The sequence below is a fragment of the Haliotis rufescens genome, unplaced genomic scaffold, assembly GCF_023055435.1.
Source record: "Haliotis rufescens isolate VD_foot unplaced genomic scaffold, xgHalRufe1.0.p SCAF_22, whole genome shotgun sequence".
In the NCBI taxonomy this organism is placed as follows: Eukaryota; Metazoa; Mollusca; class Gastropoda; order Lepetellida; family Haliotidae; genus Haliotis; species Haliotis rufescens.
In genome coordinates this window covers 1,306,759-1,320,819 of record NW_025963913.1, presented here as the reverse complement: position 1 = coordinate 1,320,819, position 14,061 = coordinate 1,306,759, and the positions used below count along the sequence as shown (strand labels likewise).

The window sequence follows — 14,061 nt, the reverse complement described above, 5'->3', positions numbered from 1 at the left end:
GGTGTCCATGACGACCGTCACTGCAAGCTGTAACAAATAAGAGTTACCATTAACAAAAAGACCAAACGTTTCAGGTTTGTTGACAATACTGAAGATCAAGTACCTACCTTGTGAACAGAGATCTGACCACCATCCAGGCTGACATCCTCTGGGACATTTCCCTGTCAACTTGTCACAGACATCAGTATCCAGACAGTGCCCACACTGAGACGCACAATTGGCACCATAACGTCCGTCCGGGCATGCTGTAGACAGTAACATGAGCAATCGTCACTGAATATAAACTCTTAGCGAGGGCAAGCTTTGATTAGGCCGTAAGTCACACAGGTACAAATGTGTACATTTTGTGAGCATGAGATATTACAACATAAAATCATGTCAGGGTCATATTGTCCAATACTCTTGATATGGACAAGTACATGTCAACCATTTAATGCGGTCAGATTCCTATGTACATGTAGGCAGATTTAATGATTGTTTAAAGTTTCTACTATGTTACAATAGAACTTTTCATGTAAATTACCGGTATTGACTAAGGATACAAATGCTAAAGAGTTCGTTTCCAAACTAAAAAAGAGATATCCATTGTTCAATTAGACTACCTCATATTACCTCAATAGGTTTATCTCCTAATTGCATGTATACGCCACTTCGTTTCGTTTCTTTTGTTAAAAACGGAGATGCATTAACTCTTAGGCACATTTTCACTTGTAAATTGAAACATTACTGAGGAGCAGTTGTTCATGTGGCACTCTCGATGCGTTATCAACGACGAATCAGTACATTTTGAATATGTTTCCTACTTTTCCTGTTAAATAGCGAGAGATAAAAACGAAATACTTTAAAACATGATCATTTCATTGTATCTTTTAATTACAGCCTGACTTACCCTGATTACACCTGTCACTGATCCACCCTACTGCACATCCTCCAGGACATGTTCCATTTGTCTTGATGCAAACATCGCCATCCAGACAGTTGCCACACTGGACGCCACAGTCCGGACCATAGTAACCATTTGGACATGCTGTTGACATGAAAGATTTATAACTTTATATATTAATCTCTGTGGATCACTGTGGACCTAAAATGAAATAATGCATTTCATTAATGGCAAAATTAAATTAAACACATAGACATTCATAAACCTAGCTATAATTTTAGGTACGTATTTTCCGAAAATAACGATTGAATTCTCGAGTCGAAACAGAAACCTAACGTTATGTATAAGAGTTCAGTTTGAAGAACAGTAATTGTAGATCATAGATGCCAAACATATTTAGTCAGCTGTTTGTCGGCATCGATCTGGAAACACAGAAACACACTTCAATGATCTGAACATCACAAATGGATGTCTATTTATCATAAATCATTATCTAATGTGAAATACATTATAGCTGGACAAAGAGAACATGTTGACATATTGAATTATTTGTGTAATATGACACTGCATGTATAGATATTGTTGATACTCTCGTTGAACATATGTGTCCATCCTGCAGCACATCATCTAGGACATGTTCCTGTTGATTTGTTTCACACATCCAGACAGTTTCAACACTGGGACGCATAGCTGATACCATATTTAGCATCGTGTCATGATGTGCAGAGAAAACCGACCAGTTGGACATTAACATAATTATATGTAAATGACAACGTGATGATTGAATACATTGTGTTTAACCCAAGCAAACACGTGCTGTGGTTAAATGTATCACCAATAACACCGATTCTGACGTCGACGTAGCCCAGATTTGACCACAAGGATTGAAGGATGAATTGGATAGTATGACCCGCAAAATCATCAGAAACCATCAGAAACGAACATCTAGCAATTTGGTACAGTGTTTCCGTTGAAAACGCATATGATTAGCTATGTATTTTCACTTAAATCATTGCTGTGGGGACAATAACGAAAAGAACTCTTGTATGAATCGTATTTTGAATAATCCCAAAAAATTCAACTTGCCAATGAAGATTTCAAAGAGCACCAAACGACGCTTGCTCAAAATTTGTTTAGTCAGGGTTAAAGCAGTCAATGCCTTATTAAAGCGAACAAAGGATTTGCATGCGGAGGACATGTTTCAATAGTCAACCCATCACTGACACAAATTATGTGAGATGCAGTTTCAGTTTTGGCTGTTTTGGTCTCATGTTTGTAAGGATAAACATAAACACCCATCATCCCGAGGCAAGTGAGTTAACTGACTATGCAAGTCAAGTTTCTACCTTTGCCGAACTAAGCTGGGATTTTTTCGGGCTCGATCGTACCGCCACTATCATTCTGACATCACTTGCATTTACTTTAAACAAATTGGAGGCGCCTGGTCAAGACGATATGATAATCAAGATCTATATTGTAATAAAACGGCTCTTACTTAGCGAAGGGCATCAGATCACTTGAGCACCTAGATAAAAACATGAAAAGATTTGGAACATATCTGTTGACGCTAAGTTAACTGTACCCATGCTGTGCAAATCCTTCAATCGACCGAAATCTACACGGCACTTTACGAACCGGGTGACGATTTCATAGCGCGATTTTGACCCGTTAGTCCAGGCAAAATACAATTAAATCATTCCAGCCTAGTTCAGGAAGGGTTGAAACTGGACTTTTATAGTCAGTCAACTCCCTTGACTCGGGAAGATGGCAAACACCTGATATCATCCTTATTTGATAGTGTCAAAAACACATGCTTATGTTAAAGTCGTGCAATGGACTCATGATTATGTTTAAGAGTTTTGTCGCTTTTATTTACACAACAAATCAATGGAAGTGGGAGGGGGATATAAAATGGTTGCTGTCCGTCCGTCCGTACGTCCGTCCATCCTTCCGTCCGTCCGTTACGTTTCCGGAGCATGACTGGAAACCCGTTTAATATTGTATTTTGAAACTTCGCATACATATCAAACACATGCTCAAACGGTGCCTTTTGATGTTTTGGTATTTCTAGAACAATTATGTTGTCTGTCTTTCCATGGCAACACACTTGATTTAGACGCAAATACGTGTAGCATTCGTATCTGGAGCATAACTCGGAAACCGTTAGTTATTTTATTATGACACTTTGCATGTGTTTCAAAAACATGCTGAACTGTTGCCTTTTGATGTTTGGTATTTCTAAAAAATGATGATCGTACTTTGATCACAACAGACCGTACTTAGACTCACATACCCGTAGCATTTGATATTCTGTTAGGACATCTTGCATAGATATCAAAGACATGCTGAACTGGTGCCTTTTGTTGTTTCCAAGGAAGATACAGGTTGCTTTCATTACCAGAGTGTAACCTAAACAGCAGATGTTTGTATTGCTCATTTCTGGATCATACATCCATAATTTTATAAAGATATTTCCATGCAACGTTATACCCCTTTTTGAGACTTCTGAAATTGTCATGCTGTTTTGGATGGTTGTCAGAGAACCTTTACCATGATTACATAAGTAAGCACTCGTCACCACTCACCCCTTTCCGTAACCTGCAAGAAGACTCGTCCCCCTATCGATGAATGTTATGTGCGAAAATACGACAAACCAATCAGAATGCGCGTATGATTTCAAGTACTCCGTCAAAGAATCCCTCAGAAATAATTTTTGATTTTACATATGTCTTGCATCTAAAAATATACCCGAGACACAGTTAAATGTGTTCAATCATACTGTATAATTCCGCACGTCCCGATGTGCTTTAAATTTCATCTGAAATATATATAATATATGGGGAAATATATGTGAACCATTACGCAACGAATTGACAATTGTTTTAGGTGTGGCCGTTTGCGCTAAGACGGAACCCGGTCGCAAAAATGGCCACGAGTGGGGCACGAGTCGCTATTCGGCTTGTCCCGGAATAACACGAGTTGGTCACGAATGATAAGTAAGGTGTATATTACTTGACAAAAGACCAATTAATGCGGGACCCGAACCAGCCAACTTCCTCACAGTAAATTAATGCGGAATTATTTCACGTCAAACGAAAGTAGTATACTCACGTTGAACACAGGTGTCCGTTAACCACCCTGCTGCACATCCGCCTGGACAGTAGCCTGTGGCCTTGTTACAATAGGCAGCGTTGCGGCAGTTTCCACACTTGGAGGTGCAGTTTCCATAGAAACCGTCTGGACATACTGTACATGATTGTAAAGTAATCAATCGGTCAGCTGTATCATATATTAGACACAACAATTACATAAATGCAGTATATCATTACGTATCTATGATGATATATCCTAGAAACATCATAGGTACATACTAAGTAGGCAAATGTTAGCACCAAATGCCTTGCACTTACCAAATATGTCCTCACGCTGGGATTACGTATCAGAACTGGCGTAAATTAGTTAATTAGTAATAAATTAAACGCTGAACTTCATAAGGTTAAAGGGACACATGGGGGTTAAATATCATGAAAGGGTCAGCAATAAGAAGGTGTTACTTATGGAATATACGATGCACGTTCACTTTTGTCCATTTCCAAGACACTGATCGCTGCTTATTTTACTGACTTGTCCCTGCGAAACAGTTTGCTCAACTGACTCAAGGTTTTGTGGATATACCTCTATGACATCATGTATATTCACAAGAAAAGATTATCATTACGCAATTCCGTGTATGTGAGGATCAAAAGTTGTACCTGATTGGCAATTGATTCCCATGTACCCTGGAGCACATCCACTCAGACACTGTCCAGTGATCTTGTCGCACACTTCTGTGTTTTGTGAACAGTGACACTGTTTGTCACAGTCCTCATCAAACCAGCCATCGCTGCAAACTGAAATTTAACATGATAAAAGTAGAAGCTTATTCAAATCTCATTTCATGATTCATGAATAACAAAATAAAATCAACAAAACATTTAGGTGAAATCGGGAGGACAATCTGCAATTAAATGTGAAGTATATCTATCCGTTCTACTGTTTCCTTTCGAGCGCTTATTTAGAGACCTAGTTTCTGTAATGTCATTTACACAAATAGCTTTGTCCAGCCTCGTGCGAGAGATCTCGGGTGCCACAAGAAGCTGCTAATCGGGAGTTTGAACGTTTTGTCTATCAGCAATTGTCTCACCACATACTTCAAAATATGTAACCAGGCTAACTTCGGATGTTTCTCACACATTGAACAGACATACTGTTATACTACTTAAATAGAATTCACAGCAACGTTAAAACCCAAATGTTTCATTCACACGATCAATGGTGTATATGAACCTACCAAATATCTGCACCTCGCATAGCGCGAGATAATCGCTTGTCTGTATAGTGAGTGTGTTTCCAGTCAGTGGTTGTTGACATCTGACGTCAGCTGTAGCAGGCGGATAGGTATTGGTTTGCCACTGGGTGCACAGCTGTCCACCGACGAATATCTTCATGCCTTGGTTTCTTGCTAGAACTGCATTTCAATGGGAAAATGTGCAGTGCTTTGACGGCTAGGTGTTCACAAATCACCAGATCGATTAGCGCCATGTTAAATGGTACAGCATGTTATGGCATACACAAACACAATTCCTAAAAGACGTACATTACAGATGTTACCAGAGATATGGGTGATTATGCCTGATGACCCCAACGTAGCTGTACTGACAATATTCAGAAAACACCTGTTATTAAGCAGAACATCCACCAGCGATACATTTTAGTTTGTTAATAACTTAGTAATGTGAGGTTATGTGTTGTTCAACATGCTACATTTTATTGATCAGTTTCGTATGAAATTAAACAAAAACAACATTGATATTGTGCCACCCATTCTCACACTTATCACGTAGATACAGCCTGATGCGTTGTATTCTGTCTGTGTTGGAGGTGTTCAGGTACACTGTCCATGTGTGGACTCCCCCGTATGTATGTGTACATGTCAATGGTTTACTATAGAAGTCGTTGGTAGCTCTGCCATCTACAGCATATTTGGCCTCGAAATCGTGTGGTGTATTCCCTGTCAAGTAGGCGTTTTCAACGTAGGTACTGCTCTGGTTGGCACTTCTTCCTAAAGCAATATTTTCTGAAGAAAAAGAAACAGTGTACAACACCATACAGATAAGACAATGGTGGAAACAATGCCAGAAGGTTCAGGTGTGACAACAGCTAATGTATGGCCGTGTAATGTATGGTGAGTGATTTCTCTGTATGTACTGCTCTGGTTGGCACTTCTTCCTATTAAAGCAATATTTTCTGAAGAGAGAGAAACCATGTACAACAACATATACACATCAGAAATGGTGGAAACAGTGCCAGAAGGTTCATGTGTGGCCGTGCACAATATTATAACACTTAAAAAGATGCTACAGATCCAACAAGGACAATGATTTCTCCAGTGATTGGTTAAATTTAAACCGGAACGGGTACAATCACCTTGCTCGTGTACTGGTCTGCATAACAGGAAGGCAAAAACAAATGCAAATCCCGAATACTCACGTCTCTGGCAGTAGGAACCAAACCATCCCTGTTGACATCTGCCTGGACTACCGACCTGGCTACAGGGAGTGGATGGGAACAGGGAACAGGCAGTCACAGTGTCACAATGGCACTCGGCATCTAAAGAGATGTTGTTGTTTTTGTACAATGTAGAGACTTTTACATATCAAAGAGACAGGAGAGAATGGAGAGGGAATAGATGTTTTTCGTGATCCTGTCAGTGTACGAATATCTACTTTTACACATAAAATAGACAATTGATAATGTAGATGTAGATTCACCTTTCTACTTCATATCAAGACTACCCAGCCAGGGTGACAATTACCATATAAAACATAGCATTACATGCATAGTTGATACGAAAGATAATATGTAAATAACATCATTAAACATTATACCAACCAGTGAGTGTCCCAGTGATGGAGATCAACAGCACCCCAGACAATAACCATGCCATTTCGTCTTAGGTCTGTGTATTGGGAGAATGATAAAACGAAATAGAGACTTGCGTTCATTCTACAACTATTCATATTTCATTTACCGACATGCATGAATATCAACCACACATACTTATAGAGGACATGCTACGTGCCTATAACACGTTCTACTTTCAACTGGGACAACCTTTGTAGCTGGGAATCTCACAAATATACAAGTTTGCCCTGACATTTGATACAACCATGTTTCTCGATCCCATCGAAACAACGTCTCAGTAAAAAATAACCTGCCAGAAACATTATAAATGTACAAGACTTTGGATGCCTGGAGCAAGTTCTACCTGTCGAGATGATCTAGAACAGGCCTATAACATATCTCTATGCCGGAAACGTTCACCCAGTTTCCGTGTGGCGAGATATTAGCACATTTGGACAGGGTTTCAATTTTAACAATATCTGCATGTTTTCATGTGCAAATCTACTTCATTATAAAATGAAATTGCAATATTATAGCTGTTACTTTGAAAAGATTAAAGTATGAAAAAGTATTAATAACCTTTACCACTGTAGATACATCAATGTCAACAGTACCATGTTGTTGTTTTTCATAATGTTTGTTTTTAACTGTTATATTACATACATATTTCATTTAAATGTGCCATATTCTCATTCCTGCTTCTGAAGGTAACACATGTAAATTACAATTAGTTTTATCTTCTGATACAAGATGTTTTTCATGTTTTGAACTAAGAATTATTTTTACCTCAACATTTATTTAACTTAAAATTCATTCGTGGATTCTTTTAGAATTGGGGATACACATTATCTACCAAACGAAGAGGTGCAGTTCAAAGTTTGATGTCGATAAGTGTATTTTCTGAAACAATATTGCATTTTTCATGTTTTGAACTTAGAAATAAGTGTCGGTTGGGGGTATTAGTAAGCCCTGTTCACCTTTGGCCTTGTATATTTTTTAGAAATATATATGACGAACTGTATTCTTTTGACACCGCAAGGAAATGGCACTTTATGTTTTTTTCCTACAATTCGAGACATTCATTTCTTTTTCAGTAAAACAGGGGCTGGTTTTGATTAATTTCAGACTCCCGCATCCCTCTCCCACCCATCTCTAAGGTTGTATGTTATGTTTGTCCCGTCGGATCGAGGTAGTAGATGTTAAAAGTATGACGGTGTGTCATATTGCGTTTTCTCCTTAAACATGAAAAGGTCCGGTAGCGATCCTTGTGGTACACAAGCTATTACTTTAGTGTCAGACAGATTGTTAGCGAATTGTTAAGTAATCAGCCAGCCACTCCAGTAATCGTTAACTTTCAATTTATATATAACCCAACAATGCCATAATGACTGCATGGATCGGCAAAATAAAAAAATAGCATTTGGACGTGAAGTTTAACTAAAGCTTCAGGTATACCGACGGTCTGTTGTCGTTGTATAACTGTAAAATATCCAATTTCAACTGATTTACCCGTCTGAATCTGAAGTAAAAGACACCAGTGAAACTGGCTCAGCAGTTTGATATTTTGATCCATGCATAAAGATTCAATGACAAAACACTATCGACAAAAATGTATGACAAGAGGGATGACATTAAATTTCCGATAGTAAGCTTTCATTTTATGTCAGGCAATATTCCAGCCTGTGGTGTCTTGATTTGACATTCCTTTAGGTACAGCTGAGCATGCCCTTTCTGTGAAGATTCAAAGAGCGTCACACGCGTCATTCGTCTCTTGCTCCAAAGTAGTTTGATCAGGGTTACAACTTGAAAGGCTTAAGTTTTCAATGTGTTTTGTGGTAGACATGTGCGGGACATTTCCAAATTTGACACAGAAATGCCAAAATGATGTCCGTTACAATTCCGCATTATAAATGGCACCACATGTTCTCTTGTGTTTCAGGTGAATGATTAACTTGCATTTGCATGTGTTTGTGACGGTGCCATGAATGGGGCGGCGTTGTGTATCTCAAACCGATTCGTAGGTTTCAGCATATAACAGTTACATTGAGTCATAATTCCTTTACTTACTCAAACACGTATGTACGCGACTTTAACATCTTTACATTCTGTTTTATATAGGACCACATGCATTCAAATGCCAAACATAAACACTCAGATTCACTCATCATATCTGTACAGGTTCAAACTGTATTTTCACTGAAAATATTTGGGGAATCGTGAAGGACAATATCAATCACTGATGTGCAAAACATATATGTGATATGAAAACAGAGCTGGTGAGATATTGGGAAAGCATGACTCATGCTTTTCTAACTTCCTTGACAGGCAGAATGCCTCGCCGCATTAAAACCTGTATTTGGAAGAGTGGTTGTCTGACAAAATATTGAATAGTTTGCTGTTTTTGTTGCTTTAGGTAAGCAGTGTTTTCTTGGAAAAAACATGTATCTTGGCCTATGACATAATACATCTATAATTTACAATGTTCTCATTCTCAATCATTTCTCGCCAAACTATAAAATTGTTTTGTGTACATAATCACATACAACTGAGTAATATGCTAGTTATCGGATATTATCGCAGACATGATCTACATATTAATCACATGAGGAGCTAAAACTCCCATATATACCAGAAGTGAGGCGTGGTGAAAAAGGGATTTCATCTCCCGTTCGAGATTATTGCATTTACAAAGAGCGCGCGTGCGTGCGTGCTTGCGTGCGTGCGTGCGTGCGTGCGTTCGTGTGTGCTTGTACTAGACCGGACTAATGCCGATTTTATAGTGCTTGCCCACTGAGATACGATGCCTCAGTTGAACAATATACAATATACTAAGAAGATACAGTATACTGACTCCGAGGCGACCAGTCCTTGTTTTAGCACCTTAATGCCGAGCGCCAGACAGGGTCTCAACAACCACCATCTGTTCATGTCTTTTGGTATGACCCATCCGGGGATCGAACACCCGACCTTCCGCCTTCCGGGCAGCCGCTCCACCACTAAACCACGGAGGCAGTGACCAGCAAGTGAACTGAGTCATATAATCGAGGAATTGTGTTTGTGACTTCCCTGCATGATCTGTGCAAACATTGTTTGCTTTTGGCTTGATTGTTAGATAGTCTCTCTAGGGTACACATGTTTTCTGGTATTTTAATGATAATCATTGTGTGAGCGTTTTTTCACACAGAATAAAGGTTACAATGTTACAATGGGCCGATTTGATGTGGCACTTCGCTTGGTTGACACGCCTTTCTGTACCGTCCAGCAGTACTAACCATCAACAAAATCAACACTGACATTGAGATTATGCACCACATCGTTGGCTCGTTTAAGAAAACTGTGGAATGCCTCGTTTTCATCATGAGTCTTGACATGCTTCACAAGAGGATCATCAGACAAATAAATGTGTGCAAATGTTCAAAATACAATTCTATCATGAAGATCCTCCACGTAAATCAAACCACGCCCCCCATTATGATTGGTAAATATAAGCAATTGAAGGAAGAGCGAGGGTGGTGGGAGCTATTATTCGTGTGAGGGTGTCAATTCCCAAAACACAAAAAGAATACCAAAGCACGAGTGCAACATAAGTATTTGTGGCTTTGACTTTATTGCAAGCGTTCAGCTCTAGATCTGAACTCCAGTTTTTCTTAAGTCTACATTTCTATTCCAAGTATTTGTGGCTTTGAAGTAGTAGCAGTAGCAGTAGCAGCAGTAGCTGTAGTAGCTGTAGTAGTAGTAGTTGTTGTTCTGATGGGGGCGAGAGGCTCTAGGGGGGGGGGGGGGGGGGGGGGGGGGGGGCTATGGTCTCATATTAGTGTAGATGAAAAGTCAAAGATGAAAACATTATCAAAGAAGTCAAATGCACATATTTGAATGGATCTCCCAACACATAGTGGAGCTATTTTGGCAAGGGGTAGTTAATGTGTTGATGTGAGTTCATAAACAACCAACACTCAGATGTCAATCTGTATACGACCGTTATGTTCGTGGTCACGTTTATTCTGTAGCCCCTAGGTTCTCTTCCTTTTACGTACAGGGATCTTTACATTGTAAGTTTTAAAGTAAGTAATGCATATTTTAATGAACACGGTAGTTTAGTTTAGCAGAAATATGTACTACACAACTGGTCATTTTTTCTAATGGGTAATGATTTAATTATTCCCATTTGATTAATCTTGTGTATGCTTTTTGTTAACTCATACAGACACGTAATTTCAATTATCATATAATGGGTAGGTTTCTCGGCAGGATAAAGCCAACGGATAAAAACGATAACCGTTGGGGTCATATGCGGATAGAGATGCAAATATCAAAGGTCAAGAAGGGACTACTTTCACTGTTTATAAACAAACATGGCGTCGCCCTCGTCATTCGGCGATCAAATCAGAATTAACCATCGGGAATCTGGATAAACTACAGGGATAATTGCTATCATTATCAAAAGAACAGTCTAATATACTGAATATCAGTGTCTAACTGTGACGTAGCTAAGGCATTTTAAACGTTTTGGCAACTTTGGAGATATGAATTTCGAAACAATTTTGCGAGGGCACTAGGCCTAGCCAAGCGGGATTAGTAGCCATATCTGTGCTTCTTGACCTCAGCGGCTTGAAACCTTCTCCACAAATTAAAATAGTTGGATTTGGCCGAAATATGTTTGAATTGTTACCTTGTTTGGTTTTGTCGCTGTGTGTACATCTGACTACACTTCTTAACGTTATGACAGGACAGACCGTGGCCGTGACGTCTCATAGACTAGGGTTAGAGTAGCTTCCCTTTGACAAAGGGCAGTTACTCTAGCGGACAGAACGATGGATTGCCGCGAAAGGCAATTAAAAACAATCGTTGTTTTTCGTATATGTTGCTTCGCCACTGTATAAGAAACAGATTTCAGTTGGAACTCTATTGGCTACTGTCACTGTCCCACTGACACATCACTTACCCTGTGACGTAATCAATATTAATGCGCGCATTCCAGGAAAACTCTCAATGTTTCGGTAATGTTTGTGAGAGAGGGAAAGCGATTTTGAAGCACAGAATTAAAGAAGGACATAATATGATAAAGAGGTTATCACGCTTGTGTGTTTGGGGATGGTAAATATCCTGTATTAGGAATAAACACTATGTATATATTTAGCTCGCCAAGGCTCGCTAAATACAATGTTTATTCCTAATGCAGGATATTTACCATCCCCAAACACACTCGCGTGATAACCTCTATATACAATTCTGATGTATAATATCAATAACAATTATGCCATATAATCTAGACAATAGTACGTTTATATCCAAAATATATTTGAATCTGGATCTTGAGCAAAAAGAGATGATTGGGAATCAGACAAATATGGAATGATTGATCATTTATCATTCAGTAAAAACAATCATCATATCCGTTATAGCATTGCATCGCTGTTATACTGACAACATAACAAACAAACGTATTACAGACTATATTTCCGCTATGTCAATTTTAAGCAGAAGGGTCAGATTCAATATGGGTGGTTCAATGTTATTATGTATTGTTTACAAACAGCATTGTTTACAAACTAACCATCTGCATCTAATATACAAATGACAGTCTAAAGAAGGTCATTTTGCAATACATGATTTTCCAAATATATATATATATATATAAATACAATTCACACGAGAAGCACGCAGCATAAGATTACCAGCCCCATGTCAGTACTCACCTCTCACATCAACAACCCGCAATCGTTCTCATATGACGACCCCGCTTGCACAGGTGCACATGTGTCGGCAACCAGGACGTGAGTTGCGTCAAGCAGGAACGTGTCACATGATCAGTCCAATAGTACACAAATTGTGAGGGTAAAGATAAACAAGATATGAAAGCATTGATCTAAAAACCGCACACACCACTTCCCTATAAACTTTAATGTTGGCATGAAAGGTTTTAAGTTGGATGAACACGACTACATGACACTTTTGTATGGATAGCAATTTCTGCCTAGTAAGTGTATAGAGTAATATATAAATATAAATCAGGATGGTTACCAGGTAGGATGAATGGCGTGACCAAGTCATGCGGCAGCAGGTCGGTTTTCAAACCCACTGAGAATAATTCTTTCATCAAACGCACTATAAATGGATACTAAAGGTCTAAAATGCTTATCGGAATTCCTTAACAATGTGTACAATACAATTGGTAAATTGTATTAGTATCCAAGTATCCCATTTTTATTGTTCTTGTTAAATGCTGTCATTTTGTACATAATAAAAATTGTCTTACTTACTTACTTACTTTGGAGATTTAACGTGCGCTTTCCGACTGATGCGTATTTCGCACACGGGCCCGGCCAGGCCATTTAATGTGTTTCCGAAAGGGGCGAAGGTGGTCTGTGCAACCCAAGAGGGGGGTTTTAGGGGTTGCTTATATAGAATTTGGGAATTTTGAGATTTGGAATAGATGCCGATGGGATTGGGGAGGAGAACTAAGGGAGCTGGGTATGGTGGATGTTTGTTTGTTTATGTGATTTTGATTTGGTGAGTTATTGTGTTTTTAGATGCGTTTTATTAGTTCCGTTTTGATTAAGAATACGCCTAAGGCCTTGAAGTTTTCTAGTTTATTTTGTGGGTTTAGTATTGCTTCTAGAGTTAGAGCCTTGTTTAGATTGAGGGTGGTTTGTAATGCGGTTCGATGTGTTAGGTAGTGTGTGCAGTGGATGAGTGCGTGTTCTGGGGTTTCTGGTTGTTTGCAGTGTGGGCAGTTACCTGTAGTGTGTTTTTTAATTTTTTGTAGGTGGTTATTTAGGTTGGTGTGTCCTGTTTGGAGTTTAGTGATTACTCTGTCGATTTTTTTGGATGGATGGAGAATTTTTGGTTTGGTTAGTGGTTTGCTGAGCACTTTTTTGATTTGGCTATTTGAGTTTAGATATAGGTTATGCCATTTTTGGTGATTTTTTGCTTGTTTACACTTTTAATTTCTGATTTTGAGATGGGTAAGTTTAAGCTTATTTCTGGGATTTTGAGGGATAGTTTAGCTGCTTTATCGGCGTTTTCATTACCGTATATTCCTACGTGGGCGGGTATCCACAAGAAGGTTATTTGTTTGCCTGCCTTAGTTAGGTCGTTGGAGCTTTTAAGTATTTGATTTATTAATTTAGGTCGGTTTTTGGAATTTTTGTTTTGGAGGGCTTGCAGTCCACTTAGGGAGTCGGTAAGTATTAGGATTTTTTTGTGGTTTTTGGATTCTTGATTATGGAGGGCTG

The 14,061-nt window shown here is 38.9% G+C and overlaps 1 protein-coding gene and 1 long non-coding RNA gene across 2 annotated transcripts in view; both read right to left on the bottom strand.

Moving 5' to 3' along the window:
- LOC124116614 overlaps nt 1-14,061 on the bottom strand; it is a 153,147-nt gene that overhangs the window by 53,872 nt on the left and 85,214 nt on the right. The window lies entirely within an intron of this gene.
- On the bottom strand, nt 6,156-6,834 carry LOC125383204. The gene is made up of 3 exons (XR_007222695.1): nt 6,815-6,834; nt 6,413-6,532; nt 6,156-6,169 (listed from the first exon to the last, which is right to left on the bottom strand). It is a non-coding gene; the product is annotated as an uncharacterized LOC125383204 (long non-coding RNA).